Source organism: Grammomys surdaster, unplaced genomic scaffold, assembly GCF_004785775.1.
Source record: "Grammomys surdaster isolate TR1022 unplaced genomic scaffold, NIH_TR_1.0 125606, whole genome shotgun sequence".
Lineage (NCBI taxonomy): Eukaryota > Metazoa > Chordata > Mammalia > Rodentia > Muridae > Grammomys > Grammomys surdaster.
In genome coordinates this window covers 1,611,844-1,623,427 of record NW_021620449.1, presented here as the reverse complement: position 1 = coordinate 1,623,427, position 11,584 = coordinate 1,611,844, and positions in this window count along the sequence as shown.

The window sequence follows — 11,584 nt, the reverse complement described above, 5'->3', positions numbered from 1 at the left end:
GGAAGAGGAAGAGGAAGAGGAAGAGGAAGAAGAAGAAGAAGAAGAAGAAGAAGAAGAAGAAGAAGAAGAAGAAGAAGAAGAAAGGCAAGGCAAACACCATTTCACCAAACTCAGACATTAACTTGAACCTGGGCAACTTGAATTGAGAAATGGAAATTATTTTAATCCACATATCTGAAGAATTCAAGACATAACAAAAGCTTTTCTAGAAGTGTGTTTATATGTTTTGCTATCAGAAACAAAAATAAAATTGTAAAGTCTATTGCCAGGGCAGGTTGGTACTCATGGAGGGGGAACCTCTTTTCTGAGGAGAAGGGGAGGGGGAGTGAGAGGAGGGTTGGGAGGGTGGGGCTGGGAGGATGAGGGGCTTCCATCAGGATATAAATTGAATTTATAAAAACCTTTTTCTTTAAAATGAAAAGTGTACTGCTTTGGGACTGAGCAGGTAACGGTTCTTGTCAGCTCACTTTGCAATCCTGAAAACCTGAGTTCTACGGCAGAGACCCGCCCAGCTTCCTGGAAGAGGCTCAGATCACCTGAGCTACCACCGGAGGTACCAGAAAAGACATTCTCCAACCTGCTGAGCTGCCTGCAGGCTGTGCAGTGTGCGCCAGGTTCCCGGCTACGGTGAGCTGTCTCCCGTGCTAGGGTGAGCTTTGGTGACGCAGCTGTCTTTCAGTCAGCCTTGCCCCTCTCACCCATATTCCTTTCCTGTAAGTGATCCCCCCAAAAAGCTCACTCATCAGGTTAGACTTCAGAGATGCTCATAACTTAGTTCTGCCTTTAGTTCCCTATCCGGGGTGAGTACACATTTGTTCATGCCTCCGAAGTAATAGTGTCATACAACAGATAAATTCTCAGGAAATCACTTAGAAGTACTTATTAACACGCAGATTTCAAAATGCCCGATTCAAGCCTGGGCCCATAAGAGATAGCGGTTGGAAGAAGGGAGGAGGATCTTTAAAGTCATAACCGTCCTCATTCAGTCTGCTCGAGAAATGGTTTGCAGCCGCACACTTGATTTGCCTCCAGTCCTTTCATCCCCAGCAGACGGTGTGCAGTAGTCATGTCTCCTTGTACCAGCAAACTCAGAGAAGTTACGAAGAGCCTCCCTCAGTTGTACTTCACGTACATCATGAACATGGCTTTCAGCTCCACTTGCTGACTGTACGATTTCTGTTGCAGTGCTTCATGAAAAAGAAAGGAGCCCGGTAAGGGCTTGCTTCCTGCAGAGTAAGACATTGAAAGACAGCCTATGACGACATGACTACGGACTTTACGGAAAATGGCAACTCACCATTTTTTAACGCAGCAAAAGATCTAAGGAGTGACTCTGGCATCTGGAGAGAAGCCTTCTGGACTCGAGGCAGAGTGCGTACACTCACTTTTCCTATCAGCTAACATCAGCCACGAGAGCTACAAAGGCAGAGGCAGAAACCAAACAGCAACCAAACAGCTTGTGTTTTTTATTGACCTGACTCATCTGACTCCACATGACAGCTGCCAGCTTAACTTCTTCACTGAGCCCAAAAAACCATCTCAAGTCGGTAAATAAACAAATAACAGTTCAAGCTTAATGTGTCCAGAATTAAAATTATTTGGTGTATGTATATATTTGGGGAGGTGGTACCCACGTGAGGGCCCCTGTATGCAATTGTGAATGAACATTTCATGTGTTGTTCCTCAGGAAACTGTACTGTCTGTCATTGAGATGGGGTTTCTTGTTAGCCTGGAGCTCACCAAGTAGGCTAGTAGCTAGCTGTCCAATCAGTCCTAGGAATCCTCTTATCTCTACCCAAGTTCTGGGATTATGAAAGTACACCATCACTCCTGGCTACATATATACATACACACATATATATATACATACATACATACATACACACATATATGTGTGTATATATTATATATGTATACATGTATATGTGTATGTATGTATGTATGTATATATGTGTATATGTGTGTGTGTGTGTGTGTGTTAGTTTTTCTTACTTGTATGTGTACAGCCTACATTCCTGCAGTGCCTGAAAAAGCATTGGCTCCCCTGGAACTGGAGTTACCGGTGATGACAAGCTGCTGCATGGGTACTGAGAACTGCACCCAGGTCCACTGCAAGAGCATCGAGTGCTATCTGTCTCCTTAGCCCCACTTCTGGCTTTTTCATGTGGGTCCTAGGGATCATATTCAAGTTTATGAGGCAAACACTTTATTGACTGAGCTATCTCCCCAGACCCCCAAATAAACGTTTCTGTTTTAATCTTCATTCTGATGTCTCTGTCTCAGTTTTCTCCTTTGTTGTGTGAGACCAAGGCCGGAAAAAATACCTCACAGGTTGGAATAAGACCAACACAGAGAACATACCTTGCAGATTGAAAGTTCTGTTTGTAATTGAAACAGTTTTCTTGGTGCTAAACTCTTAACTAAGAGGTAAGGCCTTGTGTCCTGTGTCAAGTCCCTGATAATTAAGGCCTCTGTTTGCAATCAAGAGTAAGTTCCTGGTCAGATGCAGACTGCTTGTAACCCCCAGTGTGTGTCTTTGTGACTGTTTGTAATCCCGTTCATTTGATACATATCCTTGGCTTTGTTCCTCCCCTTTTCATTGTATCCATTTAACAATGAGTAATTGGCAACCCTCTCACCCGGTGTGAGCACCTTATCTCCCCTGTAAAAAGAATTTCAAGAAGCTAGAGGTGGCTGCTCCACCCTTCCCCACATGCACACACATTTAGGGAGACAGCCGGCTGGCCAGCCTAGAATGCCTTCAAATACAGCTTGTTTGAACTTGGACAATCGGGGACTTGGGGTTTGTTTGTTTGTTTGTTTGTTTTGCCAATTCCAGGATTAACCATTATTCTTATTCTGCACTCTGGGTCACATCTTGAATGTGTTGCTTGAGTCTAAGCCCTTGCTTCAGATGCTGTATTTGAAGAAAACAGTTGAGATGAAAACAAAGTTCTCTCCTCCTCCTCCTCCTCCTCCTCCTCCTCCTCCTCCTCCTCCTCCTCCTCTACCACCTTGTTTTCTTAGTTTTATTCTGAGACAGATCAGGTAGCCCAGATTGGCCTCAAATTTACGAAACAGCCAAGGATAGCCTTGAACTTCTGGTCCTTGTGCCTTGACTTCTCAAGTGCTCTTACTATCCTGACTTTACATATGCGAGGTCTCAAGAAAAAGAGCACTGAAATAGTTGTGGTGTGATCTGGGGAGAAGGGTTTTATTTTAGATAAGAGAGAGAGAACAGATGTCTGAAAGAGTCCAGATAAAACAGAAAGACTGGACACTGCCAGTGTTGGGATTCAAACCCAGGATAAGTGGCTGAAGTCATATCTAGCATACCAAAGCCGAATGGGCCTTCAGGTTTTTCAGCACCCCTCTGTCCCTACCTGTTGCAGGGTATACCTGGTATACTCTCTCTCTCTCTCTCTCTCTCTCTCTCTCTCTGAATTTTTTTCTCTCCATGGATGATGCACTCGCTCTTTCTCTTTCTCCCTTTCCCTCTGTCTCTCTTCCCATGGGACCAGTGAACCTGCCCAAGAGTAGTTTCCCAATAAATTTGCCTTTACGTCCTGTAATCTGGCTTGAATTGAATTAGCTTGTGCTGGAGAATAAGTTACCATCTGGAGCCATAACCTCTGTGTGTGGGGGGGGGGGTGGGGGGTGCTGAGAAAATTGAGTTCAAAAACATTTGACCTAAGTTTTCCCCACCCAACCCCCCACTCCCCACTGTACAGCCCCAGGCTTATGGGCAGTGCACAGTTGAGCCTTCAGGTTCTGGCAAAGCCTGGGAGAGTGGGTGCCACCAGATCTAAAACCAAAAACTTTATCCAAATTGGTGTGAATCCCAACATCCGGGGCTGGGGAAGTGGGAATGGCAGAGAACAGCAAGAAGGAGAGTGGTGAGAGGGTGGGGGAGGGGAGAATAGAGAACAAATGGGTGTCTGCAAGGAGGGGAGCCTGTGAACTGCTGGCCTGGGAGCGAGTGTAGTGTAGGAGGAGATGAGAAGCCCCGGATGTTAGGATGTTAGCCTGCACTTTGCACGTATGAAGAGGAACGGAAGGAGCCTGGAGGCCAGGATGGGCTTTGACAAGCAGTAACAGGTATATGACAACGAAGAGCCAGCCATATGTCCCTTCTGCCAGAGGCAAGGGAAGTGACTCCTTTGGAAGACAGGAACTGGCTCACAAGTTCCTGGAGGAATGCTGGCTTTTATCCAATTGCTAGAAATCCTATAGTCCGGCTCAAGCTGTGTCATGACTGTCATTTTTGGACACATGCACATATGCACTCAGGATATCCTGAGTGTTACATCCTGAGTGTTGTGTTTTATAAAAAAGAAGCCAGGATATGTTTGGTAGAGGCGTAGCGTGGTAGAGGGGGTGCCTCTGTGGGCCCATGCTGAGGCATCCCTTCTCCCTGAGGTACCAGGCACACAACAAGTAGAGTATAGAATAGAGTTTTTTAGGGCATGGGGAGGGATTTGAAGGGGTAGTAGAGACGGGGGGGGGGGGAGGGGGGGAGGTGGGGGAGGGAAGGAGGGAGGGAGGGGAAGGGAGAGGAAGAGAGAGAGAGGAGTAGAGGAATAGGGAAGTAGAGGCCGGTTACGAACACATGGAGAGAAAAGGAGGATGGGAATGGGGGGAGAAGAGACAGAAGGGGAAGAGGGTGAGAGAGCAAGAGAGTGAAGAGGGGGCAAGCAGCCCCTTTTATAGCGAGTCAGGCAGACTTGCCTGTTGCCAGGTAACTGTGGGGCGGAGCCTAGAAGAAATGCTAACACTGCGATCTAACAGAACCCAGTGCTTTGTGGGAGCTTGGGAAGCACTCAGCCACCTTAGCCGCATCTCAGCATGATGTGTTGACAATTCCAAGGAAATTATGTGTGCAGAGTACACACAGCTCAATCAACATTGTTGGAAGGTGACTTTGAGGCCCAGCACCCCGTGTGAGGTCAGGAATGTATCAGGAATGTTCCGTATCAGAGGAAGCGAATTCCATATCCGCTGCTCTCAGGCCCTGGATCCTCTGCTTGGCATCTTACTGCCAGTTTAGTTATTCTGCTTGGATCCCATGCAGGTGGTCGCCACCTACTGGGCCTGGCAGATGAGGGAGAACCTGTCATTCTTAAAGCTCTTACTAGGGACAGAAAAAAAAAAAGTCTCCCTCAAGATCTAGAGTTGATGCATGCAATGGTTTCTACAGTTCTGCAGTCTGTGGGTCTTCCAGGAGGGTGTGGAGTTTTGGAATGGCTCGGTGCTTACCAAAGAGTCGCTGCTGGGTTCAAAGGAAACTCCAGTTCCTGAAACTTTAAAAGGCAATTCAGATAATCAGGAGTTAGCTCAACCTGGACTAGGATCATTTCTGGTGGTCAGATAAAAGCCATCATTCCTCAGGAACTTGTGAAACTGGTCCCTGTCTACCAAAGGAATACTTTTCCTTACCTCTGGCAGAAGGGACACATGGCTACCTGTGGAATCTACTAACTTATCAAAGCCCATGCTGGTCTCTGGGCTCCCTCAGTATCACAATCACCTGGCACACATTTCAAAATCAATGCTAGCATTCTAGACCTTCTCTGGCTACCTTTCTGATGTCTGACTTGAAAATGATGCTGTAGCCAATTCCCTGAGAACGTTCTGGAGCCTGAGTGAGGACAAAATCAGATAGCCCCTGCTTCCTGTCAGGCTGACATCATCTCAGGGCTACAGTGCTCCCATCCCTGAGATTCTGTATTGATGTTTCTGCATCAGGGTTCTAGGCTTTCTGTTCACCTCAGACTTACTATTTCTGTGAAAGTGTGGCTGACTCCGGGCCCTGACTTGAGGCCTGCTGCTAGCTACCTCTGTCCCTCTGTTCTGAAGGAACAGAGCAGAGCTCCTTGCTGTGTAATAAGAGACAGGAATTAAGTGGACTACATGATACACCACTATCCTGTGACTACAGACAGGAACACTGAAAGTCACCACAGAGAGACTGCCATTTAGTTCCCAGAGGACAGTGCAGGCAGGTGTGAACTCCAAGTTGGCAGCACAGGAATGGAAGCCATCTTGCTCTTGGTGCCACGGAACTGTCTCTGCTGATGTAACACTTGCCCTGGGAGCAGTTGTTTACTGCATTTATTTATCTTTGCAGGGAGGGGGCTGCCACCTGTGTCTCGGTGTGCTTGTGGAGCTTAGAGGACCACCCACAGATATCAGTTCTCTCCTTCCATCCTATGGGGCCTGGACTTGAACTCATATCATCAGGCCTGGCAGTAAGTGCCTTTACCCACTTAGCCATCTTGCTGGCCCCTGGGAGCAATTTTTATGAGGAAAACATTCTGAGATTTAGATTGGCTTAAATCAAGTCTGAAGTTAGGTGCTTATTCCTAAACTAAGAAGGATGATATTACATGACCCCATCGGAATTCACATGTCAGGCCGTGTCTAGGCTGGGACTGACACTGAGAGAACGGATACAAACTTTTCATGGCACTCGTCCCGACATGCTGTGAGTGTTGGCATAGCATTCTTGAGATGGGACATCTCTACTTAACAAGGTGACCCCTTCCTCTCACCAAAGACTGGGTCAATGGAAAACAAAAGACTGAGCCCTTACATCCAGATGGTAAATGCAGTGGTACCACTCACGCCCCAAGGGACCTGCCCGGGGCTGCCTCTGTCCCAGACCACCTCCTCACTTTGTTCTACTCCCCTCAGGCTTGAAGCCCCACCTCAGGAGCTGGATGCTAGAAATAAATAAAGATCAGGAGCATCCTTACTTAGGGAAGAAAAGGGATTTGAATGAAGCACAAGAAGTGATTGCCTTGAAATAATGTTTTAAACAGAATTAAAAAGCCAGGAAAACAAGGAGGGAAAATTAAGTAGAAATTATACCAAAGCAGAACTTGGTTTAGTATCAGAAAGAAGTTTCTAATAATCAGAGTTTTACATCATAGATATGATCTTACAAGTAACTGGTGACCTGGCACCACACCTAATTCAAGCGGTAAGGATGCAAGCCTACATTGTCTAGTTAACCAAAGGCAGGACTGTACTTGTTGTTTCTCTAGTTGGCCACAAGGTGGCGGCATCAGAGACATCCCTGGCAGGTGACCATGGAGAAACCTGGTTTCAAAACTTGCTCAGATCTTTAGTTGTCATTATAGGTGCTGTGTCTACTAACACAAGCCTTCATAGGTTTACAATCGCCAAACCTACTGAAAAGTAAAAACAAAAAATTTCACTAAAAAGCATATTTTTTAATAGTAAAAAGGCAGAGGGCAGAGGAGGTGATTCAGTCGTTAAAGCTCTTTTAAGGGAAGCATAGTGTGTTGGAACCCCAGAGTCTACACACAACTCAGCTGAGTGCAGAGGTGGGGACCTGTGATCCCAGCCCTGGCAATGTGGAGACAGGAGGGTCTGTGACACATGAGATCTCATCTGAGTAAGAAAAGACCCATGTCATGGCTGTCAGCTCTGCCATATTTCTGGCCATAGAAGCTGCAAGGTTATACTTTTTGTTTTGAGCTATTAAGTTTTGGGGTACTTTACTACATAGCAACAGTGCATGAAGCACCACAAAATGCCAGCCTCTCTGGCTGTATTTACATTCCAGGTACTGTACTCTTTTCAAAGCTGCTTGCCCTGGCCTTTTCTATCCAGAATCCTCTGCCCAAATAGCCCATGGTTGAATATCTGCTCTTCAAGCTGTTTCTCTTCGTCCACCATATGGGTCCTGGGGATGGGACTCAGGTTTTCAGCTTGGTGGCAAGCACCTCTCCCCTCTGAGCCATCTTACCAACCCCATATTGATACTTCTGATACTCATTTCCCATTCCTTGTAACTTTCTTTCCCTGGTAACTTTCTTGTAACTTTTAATCATGTTGCTTGGGATTACCAGCAGGTGCTTGTAATCCTAGCACTTTGGAGGCTGAGCTAGGAAGATCATGGGTTCAAGGTCAGCCTCAGCTACTTTAGACCCTGTCTTTAAAAACGTTTATCAGCTTTTAGAATTGATTTATTTATGAACATTGTCTCCTTCTTGAACCAGAATGTCAACTCTGTGCAGATAAGGATCTTTATATTTCTTTGACTCAAGAAGGAAAACATCTCTGTGTTGGTTAGTTTTTTTGTCTTGACATAAGCTAGAGTTATCTTAAAAAGCCTCAGTTGAGAAAATGCATCCATATCATTGGCCCGTAGGTATAAGGTACTTTCTTGATTCATGATTGAAGTGGGAGGGACCAGCCCACTGTAGGTGGTGACATCCCTGGGCAGGTGGTCCTAAATTGTATAAAAAAGAATAAGACAAGCCAGCCATGAGGATCAAGCCAGCAAACAAGTTTTCCTCCATTGTCTCTGCTTCAATATCTGTCTTGAGTTCCTGCCTTGATTTCCTTCAGTGAGAGGCTGTGACCTCAGATTGTAAGCCAAACAAACCCTCCCTTCTCCAAGTTGCTTTTGATCGTAGTGTTTATGTCAGCAATAGAAAGGAAGCTAAAACAACGTCTTAGGATGGTTCTACACACATTCTAAGATTTCCCCCCAAATTCTCCTGTGCCTGAAGTGAGCGTTTCCTTTGACCCTGGGCACAGAAGTTTCCTTCAGAGGCCATACAACCTGGAGGTGACCAGATAGCCTGGGATACTGCTGAACGTGAAGGAGGACACCCCAGATTTGAGACAGAGGAAGTAAATGTGGGTTAACTGGTAACTTCCTGGTTCCGTAATCCTGGGCAAGTCACCCCTCCTTACTGCAGTTCCGTTTCCTGTAGTGAAATTAATGTTTACCTCTCCTACCTTGCAGGAATGTGGTGGAAAGCAAGACCTTCCTTAAAGCCTTATAACTCAGTGACCTAGGACAAGACAGACTTGCTACTTCATGATGCTCCAAGTCTATATCCACAATTAGCCACAGGACTTGGTAAAATATCTGCCATAGGGAGGATATGTTCCAGAGACCCTAAGAGCTCCTGGGAGAAGAAGAAAAAAAATATGTTAGAATGTTCCAGAAGGCAGAGCTGTATCCACAGAGGTGAAGGAGTGAGGCATGAAGGCTAAAGGCAGGGAAACCCAGACTTTGAGAGGCTCAGTCACTTCCGGAAGCCCTAGCAGATCCTCTGTAGGTAGATTGGGAGATTTTTAACTCCTGGACCATCAGGTTTTCATCACCCTGTCATTGTCTCTGTATCTCTTTTTTAACTGATTCCTTCTCCACTCTCCCCATCCTCCATCCCTTCTCCCCCGCCCCTGCCAGAAGCCATTAGGCATGAAGACACTTCAGCATCCCTATCATAATTCTTAAGGACTCTCTTCAATAACTTCCTGTCTTGACTCTTTGTTTTGGGAAGAGGGGAAGGTTGTTATAGAAACCTTCTATGTCTCTCATTCTCAACTGGGAATCTGCAGTTGCGAATCTGCAGTCATCTATGCCTCTGTAAAGGAAACTTTCATGCCCACCACAGCTAGCCAGTGGCCACACAGACTGCTAACCTCAATATTGTCCCCAGTGGCAGCATAGACCATACTTACTTCTTTTTTAAATGTGTGCCTGTGTGTGTGTGCATGTGTGCCTGTGTGTGTTCATGTGTATGCATGTGTGTGCTCCTGTGTGCCTCTGTGTGTGTGTGTGTGTATGTGTGTGTGCACACACATGTGAATAAGGAAGCCAGAGACAACTTTGGGCATGGTTGATCAGGTGCAACTTCCCTGTGTCTCCCTTTTTGAGACAGGGTCTCTCAACGGCCTGGAATTCACCAAATAAGCTAGGCTGGCTGGCTAGCAAGTCCTGGGGGATCCACCTGTCTCTGCCTACCCAGCACTGAGATTATAAGAGCACACTATCATGCCTGACTTTTAAAAAATGTAACTCAGGTCCACAAGCTTGTGTGGCAAGCACTTTATTTAATGAGCTATGCATCAGCCACGCTCTGACTTCCTCGAGAGCGAAGAGTGGAATTATTTCCAGAACACAGTTACATTATCAGGTCCAGTTCCTCAGCTCCTTAGGAAGCTAAGCATGACACCAGCATCCAGTTCCCATGGATCCTATTGGGATGGAGGCCATTTCAGGTTCCTGCGCCAGCTCTGCCACTCCGTGGGGTGCCCTGCCTCTTCCTAGCTCTCTGATGTAGACCACCACTTCCCTCTTAACAATAGCAGGCGTTTAAGCCCTTTAATCTTCTCTTGTAGAATTTACTGGCTTTCTTTCAGGTTTATTAGTGTGTAATTGTAGACTGGGCCCTGGGGGCACTTCTGAACCACAGTGTCTTGGTTTTGCCCGTGTGTGCATACAGGGCTGGTGTGTGTGGCTTTGAATCGGCAATTTAGCTGGTAAAATCCCTAACCCTAACCTAATAACTGGTAAGTAATTGGACTGAAATGTTACAATCTTATTGTTAAAAATTAAGAACAGTAACTATTCTTCATTGTTTGCTCTGTGCCAGTCACTATGTTAAATCTTTAAATCGAGTCAGGGAGAATGACATAAGGGTAAGGAAGTTGATCAGATCCAGGCAGTGGTGGTGCACGCATTTGATCCCAGCACTTGGGAGGCAGAGGCAGGCGGATTTCTGAGTTCGAGGACAGCCTGGTCTACAGAGTGAGTTCCAGGACAGCCCGGGCTATACAGAGAAACCCTGTCTCGAAAAACAAAAAACAAACAAACAAAAAATGTCAGAGAACTAACGAGACTCTCCTCTGAAATCACTGCATTCTCAAATTCTCCTCCTTCATAGCTCCTACTTCGCAGTTCTTCACTGTAGGTGCGTCCTGTCCATCCACACGAGCAGTAGAACTTCTCTTGGGCTAAACAACAGAAGACTGTGGTGGAAGCACCATCAGGAGCAGGAGGATCCGTTTTCTGATGAAGCAGTGGACAGCTCTGAATGGAGCTAATCAGGCTTGGACTGTGCGGCCCTTCCTCTATGATCTGCTGTCCAGTGATTTTTTTTAACTTTTTTTTTTTAACCTCCCAAGATAGGGTTTCTCTGTGTAGCCTTGGCTGTCCTGTTCCAAAGACCAGGCTGGCCTTGAACTCTCAGAGATCCACCTGCCTCTGTCTCCTGCCTCCTGAGTGCTGAGATTAAAGGCTTGTGCCACCACTGCCTGGCCTGTGATCTGACTTTTGAACACCTCTCCTGACTTGCCCACCACCTCCTCTCTCCTGACATGTGTGCAAATGGATCACACACGTATACACATGCATGGACACAAAAACAGTAGCCAAATGGTGAAGAAAAACACATTCTGGGGAGAGGAAAGCACACAGAGATACCAGAGGCTTGGAAACTGAAAAATTGAAGAGGATGACATCCAGAGGAAGGAATGTTGCTCTCCCGGCCTCCGAGGTGGAGTGTGAGGGTGGGGTGTGGGGTATGGATGTGGGGGTGGGAGTAGGGGTGGGGCGTGGGGATCAGGAAGGCCTCAGGGAAATATGGCCCTGGGTATCAAATTAGCAACCCAGCTTTGAAGGTCGTAGAGGATTAGAAGCTAGGTTGTTCCCAGCAGCACTTGCAGGGATGGAAGCTGTCCATGTCAGGATTCAATTGATGCTAGCCCAGCACAGCAGTGGATATCATTTCTAAAGCCTTGGTAGGTCAGGTCTATA